The following is a 12,671-nucleotide window of genomic DNA, read 5'->3' on the forward strand; positions in this document are numbered from 1 at the left end:
CATATAGCGGATTTTGAATAGCCAAAAGTAGCCAGTAGGTTATCTCTCTTTATCCTAATACCGAGGAATTTCAAATTTGGATTTCTATGATATTCATTTCTGTAATCGAAGTTTGTTTTAATTGTTTGATTTTATACTATTTAAAGTTTGAAAAGAATATTGTGTAAAATACATTTTACTTTTCTTTAAAAACTTCTTTTTTCAAAACAGTTTTATTAATTAATATGCAATAGGTTAATGTAAGTAGACGGATGGCCGGAGCAGAGGCACTGAAACAGGGGCGTATGTTCGAGGCCCTAAGCCTTTAAAACGTTGGTACGTCGGTAACGTCGGTACTGGGTAACGTCGGTTTGGTAACGTCGGTACTCGGAATGTTAGAGGCACCACTTAACCTTTCTATTACCAATCGAGGCAATTCATAGCTCTTGTTTGCACCAAGTCATTACTTAAATCCACTTTTTAGTGTCAATTTGAACTGGAAAAATGCATTATGATTCCATAATGGCAAAAGTGCGATAAGTTTAGGTTCTCAAAGAAGGCTAAGAAATGGTTTTCCACCAAGAATCCTTTACCATGAAGACCATTCGCCATAATTAAATTAAAATCTTCAACCTGGATTGAACTTGCACCTTTTTCGAAAATAGTATGCAACTATTAAATGCTGTAATTTAAATTGAACCAAGATTCGAACAGAATTGTTGAAGTGATTGTTTTTGACCTCAGAGGGCTTGGTTCTGTGGTGAGTTGTTAGTAGTAGTAGCAATGACTAAAGCCCCCTTTGGTTGTTAACGAGAAAATAATTGGCAGAGAGAATAACATTTTCATGAAAAATAAGATTGTAACGATTTGTGACATCAGCAGTAAATTTTATTTTCAAGGATTTTATAGTTGTTGGAAAAAAATAAAAATAAAAAATTATTCAAGCCTCCAAACGATTTCTTCGGCATTGATTTCACCTTTACGCATAACCAACTGCACTATGAGACGTTGAATTTTGTTTTGCATTTTATGGTAATTAGTAAGCTACATTAAACTTGTTGATTTTAAAGTTTTATGTACCAAAGGAGTTGCAACATTTAGGTGATTAGTTTTGCTTACTGTTTTTCACGGTTTAACACTCTCCTACGAAATTTGTTGACTATAAGCAATGATTTGGGACAATCCAAATCAAAAAGGATTACATACTTAGTTACATCACTTGCTAAATAATGCTATTTATTTAATAAAAATTTCTGTCATTTATATAATAACAATTTCCGACAGTTTTTATTTCACATATTCTTTTTCATTGGTTGAAAAAAGATAATTTTAGGTTTTTTCCGTTTCTCTCTATAAGGATTCAAATTTAGGCTTTCTATTTATATGTTTGACAAAATTTTGCAACAATATTTTAACAAAAATTGTACTATAATGCTTTTGATTGATGGGTAGGGGGAGAAATATCCAAATGTAAATAAGTTGAAAATCTGCATAATCTTTTGGTTTCTATAGGGTTGAAGGGATTCCAGCCCCTGTTATGTTACAACCTTGAGTATAGACAAATGTGACGCAACTATTACCCCCCACATACCCTGAAAGTTTCAACTTAACTTCCTTAACTTTTCCGTAAACATCACATATACACCCTTTTGACAACATTGGATGCAGTGATGTATTTTGATTTAGTTCAATTTCCAACGTAAAAGCCATTTACGTTGATATATCCTACTTGACAATAATGCAAGTTATGTTGTGATATTATTAAATTTGCTCTAAACATAGACACACAAACTGGATTCAAAATGATCCGAGCAAATATTAACAAGAAAAATGTCCTCTCTTCCCCAACGACACCACTGGTGACGATCAATGGTGTCAATTCGCGAAAATTATAGAGGCTTGGTAATATCCAGTGCCCCCCCCCCAACATTTTTGTCTGATACGTTAAAACGTAACGCAATACATTTAAACAAATTTTTGATGCGTTTTTTAACCATTTTGTACCCCCCCTCCTCCCAGCTCCTCCAAAGCAATATTATGGACACGGCCCTGGGGAGGGGAAGAGTAGTCTTCATAATCAAGGGAGGGAAAGTTCGTTGTTTTTCCAATTTCTTTAACAAAACTACCAAAAAAAACAAGCCCCTTTTCAATAATAATGCCACAAAAATATTTTCTTGAATCTGGAAGGGGGAATTATAACAGACTCTTGCAGGAAAATACCCCCCCCCCCCATTGAAGCTACTGGTATTCACGCACGCTAGTTGGTAATAATAAAAGTTATATTGTGATATTATAAAACTTACTCCAAAGATGGGCCTAAAAGCTGAAATTTAAATCAACTAAGGAAAATACACATAAAAACTGCGAAGAGATTTCACCAGGTAAATGATTGTCTACTTTATTTTTATTAGTATTTATCATTTTTATTTGTCATTTACTTTATTAGTTTTAAAACTCCATCTTGTTACTAACTTTACGCCCGGAACACTCCGTTGAAAAATAAATAGCCTTCAATCATAATTTAGGTTTTATAATAAAATTTGAGTGGGAACCTATCATGGAGCCCTATTCTTTGAACAAAAGGAAAGAGCAAGACAATGAAGAAAAAGTACTATAAGATGGACTCGAGCTAGAAAGACTTAACAGAAACAAAGTAGTACAAGGGAAGTTGCATTCCAAGATGGTTGGTAGTATCTTTTGATTTTTCAAGTGCAGTAGATCAATGTCTTATGGAGAAATATTCTGTATGAACTTGTGCTAGTTTTGTTCAGATTTCTTGAGCAATACTTTGCCCTTTACTTTTTAGCCTAAATAAATTACGGGGTACTGATGCATTATGCAGGCATCGCTATATACTTTACCAAAGAAACCCGTCAAACTGCTATTTCATTAGCAGACATTTACTAGATAAATTGATGGCAAAGCATGGTTTCTCAGTATTTAAACGATTGTTCTTTGGGGCATAGGAGGGAGAATGGTACCTATGTTAAGTTACGTATTTAGTATGCTTTACCCCCCAGTCTTCCTAATGATCAAATATATAGCCTAACATTGTTTCTGAACTCTTATATATTCATCCTATTTTATTTTATTTTATTAGCATTAACCAAACTTGACTTCTTCATGTTTCCCGCATAATACACCAGTACCAATTACGCGGCTATGCTATAAGGATAACAAATCCAGCTATATTTACTTTTTAAGACAAAACAATATAGAATTAATTTTAGCTTAAACTTGGATTGCTTATAAGCCCTGCAAGTGCTAAAAGAATATACACCAGAGGTATGTCATTCCTTTTTTGTAGAGACCCCATGTTCCGTCAAAAAGTATACTATCTCTGAATAAAAATGAATTTCTTTAAAATTTAGGACGGTTCTACAGCAAGGCCTACTATAGAAACAAGGGACAGCCCTGACCACACCAATTCCTTGTACCAAAATATCTTACAGAATGCACTTTAATCATCAAATAAATGAATTAATTCTTCATTGAAAGATTCTAATATATGGACCAAGGAATCAATAGTTAAGCTGTCAGAATGCCATACTTCAGACTCCCCGAATGTATCACCGAAGATACAACTCTGAGATGGTAAATCACACGGTTTTTGTGTTATTTGCATTTAGGCTCCAGGCACCTCCTTCCTCACTGACCGTTTCCTATTGATTCTCATTCTGCCTTCCCATGGTGAATTGCCTCTTGATTCTCTTTTCCCTTCAATCAGACCCTTGTCTTTTGAATCGCATTCTCCTACCAGACAGAGTATTGTGTCTAGAAACAATATAAGGAACCAAATAGACTAAAATCTTTGATAGTATTAGGCTAGAAACCCATGGAATCCCCAAATGAAAGGATTTGCCCCTATAAGATTCAAAACTCCTCATTTTAGAGGAACCTCCTAAACTGGAATGGAAAAAGAATAATTTCTTAAACCACATTGGCCTGACATAACGTAAAGAAAGAAAAACGAGCAAAAATGGGGTTTTTAAAGGAAATATTAAAATTATGACAAGATACGGAAACGCTAATATGTCTAGGGGGGGGGCAGATGCCTTTTATCTTCAGTGTGAAACGAAAAAATATAATGAACGTAATTGCTAAAGTACAACCCATAAAATAAAGAACGGAAAGTAAATATGAATATGAAAAAAACCAAAGAAAAAAAAATTAAAAGATGAACAAAAATCAATGAAAGCCAAAAAACTGTAAGAAATGAAACCAAATCCTAACAACAATAAAAGTGAGTCATTCACCAATATCCGTTGTTTGAGAAAAAATTGAAAATTGAACCGCCATCGACGGATACAAGCAAATAATTCCCATTAATTTCCGCGTTTTTTTTTTGTTTTTTTCTTCGGCCACTCGCATTTATTATATTTTTTTGTTTCGCTTTGTTGCGTTTTTTCAGTATTTTCATTTGGCCTTTAAAAACCCCATTTTTGCTCGTTTTTGTTTCTTTATGGAACGGCAATACATTGCCTAGACAAAGGAGGAATGAGGGCCCTAAGAGAATGGGGAGTCAAGAGCATCTAGGACTTGGCTCATTATTGCACTGAGCCAAGAGTGCCTTCGAGCATCCCTTACCCACTTAAAATTAGCTTCCCCGGATGTAATCTGCAAAAGATAACAACAAATACCTAGCCGGTAACTTGTCAACTGAAAAGCTGCATGCAACTAGGCAACTAACAACACTAATCCTCTCTACTTCACTATAAACATAGCTTATTTAGAAACCCCTGGAAGGTGTGCCACATTTCTAAATTACTGTCCCTTTTTGCTATCTGCCCATAATTTCACATTTTTTTTCATTTTTGAAAAGATAAAATTTTTGTTCATGTATGACTTCAATTATCCTGCATTTTCCAGGGTTACTTGTCTGACCACTAATCAAAACCGTTTCCTCAGTTAGTAATCCTATTGACCTCTCATGTCATTTACGTCTCGTCAAACGCTAAGGCTAAGTAATCGGGCTCGTCAGATAAGTAATCTTGGAACATTAGAACACACTACAATAACATTGGCTAGTCTGCCTTTCGGCATTCAAAAATTTGTTAAGACTCATCAAGTGCCCCTCCCCACGTTAATCTTTAGTAAAAGGCGAAAGATTAACTTGATAAGTTGATAGGAGGAGAGGCCAGAGCTATGACAATTGCTAGACTTGACTTGAGTATATAACAATAAATCTTAGTAAATCCTTATCGGTTTTTTAACAAGGTTCGAAAGCTATAAGGAATTCAATGTTCAATCAAGTAAACAAGGGCAAAAAAAAATCACATGATGAGAAAACATATTGAATGAGCAGCAACTCATGGGCAACTTTAATGACATGGTACAAAACCTACATAAGCAGAAAATAACATAAATATTCAGTACTCGGGCTAAAAAATAAGTGCAATGTAACTGAGTGGGGGATCACTTGTTTTTGCCAAATAGTTTCACATTCAAATAGTCACAAAATCTTCTTGGTGCTTGAGTACTATGCTATTTTGCATTGTGTCAGCACAATTGACTCAATAAGTTGTGTATGGACAATTTTAATTTACGTTTTTCATACTAACCATTGTGACTTAAAAAAAATACCAGCAATTTTATGGTTATACCATTACTATTCATTTTTTAGTATTTGGTGGCTAAAGGGTATCGTAAAAAACATAATGAGTCAGGAGTCTATCATTCAATTATTTATGATTGCATTTAATAAGTATGTGACATAAATAGAAGGCTCGGACGACAGAACATAACAGAGTGTAAACTGACACCCGCGCGAACACAGTCCCCCACTACGATAAATTACGCTTTTGAGTTACCACCATTTGAGGTAATCCCAGGGGTCAGCCAATCCGAAGTGCAATGGTAAGGCCTCACCCTGGGAGTGCCTCCTTCATGATCAACGCAGCTCCCCAGCCGGGTAAGAATATTTAGTTTAAATGTAACATTTTACTAATATCTTTCGACATAAATCCCGTTGCTTTGAATGTCAGGTTATAGTTGCATACTATTTTATTAATTAAATAGTTGCATACTATTTTCGAAAAAGGTGCATGGGGACTTCAATCCATGGTGGGGATGTTAATTTAATTATGGTGAATGGTCAGTGGCTTTTTTACCATTGAATTTTTTAAATTATAAACAAATTTTATTTTTTTCAAATGAAAAAAAAATTATTTTCAATATATTCAAGGGCCAGGGAACTACAGGTGTGGTTTCCAATAAATCTGAGAAACCCATTATGAGTCATTGATTAGGGTTCATGGACTTTGATTTCCCCTCGAAAGGGGTGCGCCGGTCCTGAATGAACTGCAATACCGGGCCCAACGTGTGAAGGGAGCTGAACAAGCCCCGACATCCCTCCGGTTTCCAAAATTCAGTTTAATATTCTGGGCCCCATGTAGGGACCGTATCAGATATTAAGCTGATAAGAACAGATACTACACTTTGATCTTAGCCAAAAGGCCGATAAGCGATAATTCAACAAGGATCAGGGTTGCCACCGTCAGTAGGATTTTACTAGATCTAGTAAAAAAAAAATCTAGTAAATTTAGAGAATCTAGTAAATTTCCCGAAATCTAGTAAAAAACTAGTAAAAAGTTTAAAGTAAACAAAACTTTTTTTATTTTCCATGAATTCAGGGAAAAAATTACCGTAAACATATGACAATTTACAATTTTTGCTTGTTTGTTTTACAATTTACAATTTTACTTGTCTGTCTCAGAGACAGACAAGCAGTCACCCATTTTCAAAAAGACACTTCACTTCCGGCGTCTAAAGGTCGACAAAATCAGCTTTTTATGTATTAAATCTTACCAAATAGAAATGAAGCTATAATGACATTTGGATTTGTGATGATCGGGAATCTATTGGAATCAAAACAAAAGCCCCCAAGGTGAACCACCCAAGGTGATTAGGTGAATCTCCTCAGTTTGAAAATTTTTATTGAGAAAAAAGGAGCATGTTGAGAGAAATTAAAAGTAAGTAGAAATGTAACATTTTATATATATATATATATATATATATATATATATATATATATATATATATATATATATATATATATATATATATATATATATATATATATATATATATATATATATATATATATATATATATATATACATATATATCAAAACAAAGATTTTTGAACTTGTAGGTTTCCGGAATTTTCAATCATACTATGAAAATGAAAGAAAAGAGGAAAGGAGAAAAAAAAGCAAAAAGAAAAGAGGAACGCAAAAAAATTTTTTCACCATTAAGTAAAAACAAATGCGATCTAGTAAATTTTTCCTCTCCGATTTAGTAAATTCTTCCAGGTCAGGTTGGCAACCCTGCCCTCAATAGTATAATGTTAGGTCTAATGATCGTTTTTCGGGTTGGCTAATAGTGATTTCTCTTCAAGAACTTCACAATCAGTAAAACTCTTCAAAAATTGTTATTTTTTGTATCTGTTTTTCTTCAACTCTGATGTGATGGCGGATTACTATATACATTTTTGTAGAACTAGTTGAACTACTTTTGTTTTTTTGGTAAACAGCATAAACAACTTCAAATTCTCAAGATTTTAAATTTATTATGTTTCCTGTTTATTGTAAATTTTTAGTCATATAAATATTTTAGCAAAATAATGAAAATACAGTAATTACAGGACTTCAAAATGAACTATGAACAATTTAGTTTACTGAATGAGGGGTTAAATACTCCTAGCTGAAATTAATTAGTTTGTGGGTTTATTCATTTTTGAAAATCAAACCGTGATGAAAAGAATATGATATTTTAAGCTTGGTCTATAAGATTTAAAATTACCATATATTTTAATTTTGGAATTACGAGTAAAGTTGTCCGGTTTAAGTTTCGGAAGTTTAATAGTGGAAATCACAGAAGGAAAACTACTAAAATGACAATATTGGGTAGAAGGAAGGGGGGGGGGGGGGGGGGGGTAGAGTATACAATACATAGAATGGAATAAATAGGGATCAGTACAATCCCATTATCAGGGCCGCTCGGCTTAAACAATTTAGATTGGCAATAATGAAACCCGTTTTGTGAAGTCTTATCTGTTGTAGAGCAGGCAATGATACTAAGGTTTTCATTGCGTATACGATATTAAACAGTACTTTTTTGGATTTTAGGGGGGAAGGTACCTAGGCTAGGTTAGGTTACGTATTTAATATATTCAATGATTTACCCCCCCTCCCTCAACCCAACCCCAACCCCTAATGTGCAAATATATAGCCCAAATTTGTTTCTGAACTATTATATATTCATCCTATTTTATTTTATTTCATTAGCATTAACCAAACTTGACTTTTTATAGATGCCCTGATAATGGGATTGTACCAAGGGATCTTTACCCTAAGCCCTCCCAAATAGATATTCTATAAGTGGTCATCGTGTTGGATTTTTTTTTTCTTACCGTTTTAATCTTTTTTGTTATAATCGTGGTGAAAAAAAAAGCTTCGAAAAAGAGATGTATTTACTACCATACCCTGAAAGCTTAGGCAATTCCTCACGCTTCACAGCCCAGATGAATTTCTAACGACTTAGGAATGTTTTTCTCTTTCAAAACCTTTCGACTACCAATTTAAGGTCTTATTTTGGTACTGATTATTTATGGTGAAAATAAGTTTTTAGTGCTGAAGTCCCTTTTTTCTTTTTATTAATTGAAAAAACTTTTTCCACAAAATAATTTTTTCAAAGAAAAGTAAAGAACTCCATTAAACAAAAAATGAGCAAAAATAAAATCAAATAATCTACCAAGCTCGAAACTACCACAAATCAGCATCGATAAATAAATGAAACCCAAAACGAACAGAAATTACAATAAATAACCGAGTCAAACTCAAAACGAGCAGAAATTAACATTAGTTGGGCGCTAAACCCCTATGCCTTCCCAAGGCCAGAACAAAATTTGCACTTTACTGAAAAAATATAAATGTTTTTACTTTTATAACTTTAATAAATCAAATAATTTTAACATTTTGATTACTAAATATCAGTATATGTATTTTAAACTTACAATGCACATTCATTTGTTGTTGTTTTTTTCAGTAAAGTTCAAATTTTGTTCTGGCAATAAATATTGCCCTTTGAATTTCAAAACGAATGAGCCCTTTTCTGAAGTTTTACGACAACACCTTCTATAAAACCTAATATGTCCCCGGGGCTTAACTTAAAACCCTTGCCCTGAGGGCTGTGGTGGAGTATCCTCCTCAAAAACATGTAGTCTATCTGTAAATCAACTACGCTCAACAAAATGGCTATCTCATAATTTTTTTGGATGTGTTTGGGGGACTGAGGGGCGTGGGGGTGGCGGGGCTAGTTGCCCGCCAATCATTTTCGAATATGAAAAAGGGAACAAGCCATTTCAATTTCCCATCAAATGAGCTTTATTTGAAGTTTCTAGAACAACACCTTCTATAAAACATCATATGCCCCCTGGGCATAACTTAACCCCCTTGCCCTGAGGGTTTTGGGGGTGTGTCCCCCTCGAAAACATATTTTCCATCGGCAAATCAACTACGTTGACAAAAATGTCAATCTCCAAATTTGTATGGGATGTGTTTGGGGGAAGGATGGGCGTGGGGGGGGGGGCTAGTTGCCCTCCAATCACTTTTGGCGATTAAAAAGGGCACTAGCCCTTTGAATTTCCAATCAAATGAGCCCCTTTTGAAGTTTCTATGACAAAACCTTCTATAAAAACTTTATATACCCCAGGACATAACTTAAAACCCTTGCCCTGAGGGTTGTTGGGGAGTGTCCTCCTCAAAAACATATTTTCTATCAGGAAATCAACTACGCTGAGGGCTCGGAGGGGGTTATCATCCTAAAAGACAAAATTTCCAGAACTTTCAACTGCGTTGAACAAAATGGATATCTCAAAATTTTTAATTCGATGTGTTTATTAAAATAGTGGCTGTGAGAGGGGCGTTAGTCGCTATCCAATCACTTTCAACTATTAAAAAGGCACTAGCTCTTTCAGTTTCCAATTGAAGGAGCCCTTTTGAAGTTTCTACGATAAGGCTTTCAAAAAAACCTTGTATGCCCCAAGGGCATAAATTACAACCTTTACCCTGAGGGCTTAGGGGGAGGGGTTTTCATCCTTAAAGGGCTTATATTCAAAACTCTTAGCTACGTTGAATAACATGGCTATCTAAAAATTTTTGATTGGATGTGTTTGGAGAAAAGGTGGGCGTTAGAGGGGGGTTAGTCGCCCTAAAATAACTTTCGATTATTAAAGAGGGCACTAGTCCTTTGAATTTCATATGGGATTAACCGTTATTCAAGTTTCTACGACAAAGATTCCAATAAAACCTTATATGCACCCAGGGAATAACTTATAATTCTTGCCCTGAGGGTTGTGGGGGAGTGTCCTCCTGAAAAATATGTTTTCTATCTGGAAATCAACTACCCTGAACAAAAAGGCCATCAAAAAAATTTTAGGGGTTGTGTGGGGGGGAAGGTTGGGTGTGGGGGGGCTAGTTGCCCTCCAATCACTTTCGACTATTAAAAGGGGCACTAGCCCTTTGAATTTCCAGTCAAATGAGCTTTTATTGAAGTCTCTACGACATCGCCTTCTTTAAAAATCTTATATGCCCCCAGGGCATAACTTAAAACACTTCCCCTGAGGGTGGTGGGGGAGTGTCCTCCTCAACACTATATTGTCGATCTGGAAATCTACTACTCTTAACAATAGGGCAATTTCCAAAGTTAGCTTGGAGGGGTTTGGGGGACTGAAGGGCGGGGGGGGACTAGTTGCCCTCTAATCACTTTCGACTTTTAAAAAGGGTACTAGCCCTTTGAATTTCCAATCCAATGAGCCTGTTTTGAAGGTTCTACGACACCGCCTTCTATAAAAACCTTATATGCCCCCAGGGCATAACTTAAAACCCTTGCCCTGAGGTTTGTGGGGGAGTGTCCCCCTTAAAAACGTATTTTCTCTTAGGACATCAACCACGATGAACAAAGTGGCTATCTCAAAATTTTGATTAGATGGGTTTGGGGGAAGGACGGGCTTGGGGGGGGGGCTAGTTGCCCACGAATCACTTTAGGTTATCAAAAAAGGCACTAGCCACTCCAATTTCAAATCAAATTAGCCATTTTCGAAGTTTATGCGACAAAACCTTAGATATGATGTGCCCGGGTATGGAGAAAAAAACCAAAAACACATTGTGCCCACATCGTTCTTTACTTAGGCAGCGCTAGCGCGCTGCCTATGATATAGTATGCCGTCATTCCCCTTTTTTGTAGGTGTGTAAGAAATACATAATTATTATATCATGGGCAGAGAAGGATCCCATATTAGCTTATTGATATTGAAGTTAGAAACACAATACAATTTTTAATGAGGTCTGTAAAGGTTTTATGGATTTTCCTGGGATTGATCGCTCAACAATTCCCTACTAATTTAACTACGGCTCTTTTAATCTAACTTAATCTATTGGTTATTATAGGACCATATTTGCGTAGCTTGCTAAGGGGGCTTGGAAGGGGATTATATGGGAGGTGTTCTGGTAAAACTCCAGTTGAGTGTTCTGGACCATAAATATTAATATGATGCCGTTTTATACTTCCGAGATTTTCCACTTAAGAAGTGGCACCAAAAGTGCTGTTTAAAGTGCTATATCACACTTACGGATGGCAGAATTGATTAAAAATCACGTAGACATGAGTAATAGCTTTCAAATGCGTCATTAAACATCGCTCTAAAAAGTCCTGGTAGCCCACTAGACCCAGTTTTTTCACTTGAAACATGACACCAAAAGTGCCGTTATAGTGCCATTTGGCACTTGCAGATGGTGGAAATTATAAGTAGAACGCAGATATGAGCAATAGCTTTTATATTAGCTATTAAAGATCTATATAATTAGTGCTGGGCGATATTCAATATCAATATTGATATATCGAATATATCGGAGCAAATATCAACATCGAATATCGAAACGTCAATATCGATATCGAAAACGATATATGAAATTTTTTGACTATTTTCGGCTTTTTCTGCTTTCTACCGGTGAACGTCCTGCAGAAAAGATCCAACGTAGAAAATAGCTCCGGAAATGACTGAGAAGAAAAACAATGATACATTTAACCCGTTGACTCATACATGCTGATGCACAGCATACATACCTGTATCCATAAGTTGCCATAGCCTGTTCTGAAACTCAAAATACGTTTAGTTAGGGTGGACTTTCAAATGTTGCTGAGGACCTTCAAAGGGCTTTGCTGTATAAATGCCTTTCAGGCTCATAGGCCTTGCTCAGATCACACCCGTCACAATTACCACATATCTGGATAAGCTTACTGTCTATAAACTGTGGTTTCCCGTGACAATCTTTCCCAAGTCGAAAGTAAAATACAGAGATATGGATTTGGCCTTACTGGCAGCTGAATCTGTATCAATAGATGCAAGTACCATGACAGTCCCTGTGATTCAGCCAAGACAGAATCAAGCTAGTTTGTGGGTACTAGATGCCGAAGTTTCAGTAGTCAATGCAATGCATACTTCACTTGCAGCCGAACCTATAAAGGCTCTGTAGATTTTCAGTAGGGAGTCTGTAGTCCTAAGAAAAACTCTTCCATTTAAGCCGTGGAAGTCTTGTAATATGGGTCTCAGAAATATTTATATGAAATAATCTTGAAAATAATGTCTATGCCCGCCACCAGTTTCCCATCTGAGATTTTTTTCCAAGATT

General features: G+C 35.5%; 1 protein-coding gene, 2 non-coding genes and 1 pseudogene across 3 annotated transcripts in view; 1 reads left to right on the forward strand and 3 right to left on the reverse strand.

Annotated features, from left to right (window-relative positions):
- Positions 1-12,671, forward strand: part of LOC148956103 (uncharacterized) — a 93,964-nt gene that overhangs the window by 66,837 nt on the left and 14,456 nt on the right. The gene's annotated exons all lie outside the window — the stretch shown is intronic.
- LOC148956104 (U5 spliceosomal RNA) lies at positions 5,010-5,125 on the reverse strand (annotated as a pseudogene).
- On the reverse strand, positions 5,735-5,898 carry LOC148956105 (U1 spliceosomal RNA). Its single transcript, XR_016142565.1, has one exon. It is a non-coding gene; the product is annotated as a U1 spliceosomal RNA (small nuclear RNA).
- LOC148956106 (U2 spliceosomal RNA) lies at positions 6,255-6,447 on the reverse strand. The gene has a single exon (XR_016142622.1). It is a non-coding gene; the product is annotated as a U2 spliceosomal RNA (small nuclear RNA).

Source organism: Artemia sp. Qi Xiang Cuo, chromosome 1, assembly GCF_049724085.1.
Source record: "Artemia sp. Qi Xiang Cuo chromosome 1, ASM4972408v1, whole genome shotgun sequence".
Lineage (NCBI taxonomy): Eukaryota > Metazoa > Arthropoda > Branchiopoda > Anostraca > Artemiidae > Artemia > Artemia sp. Qi Xiang Cuo.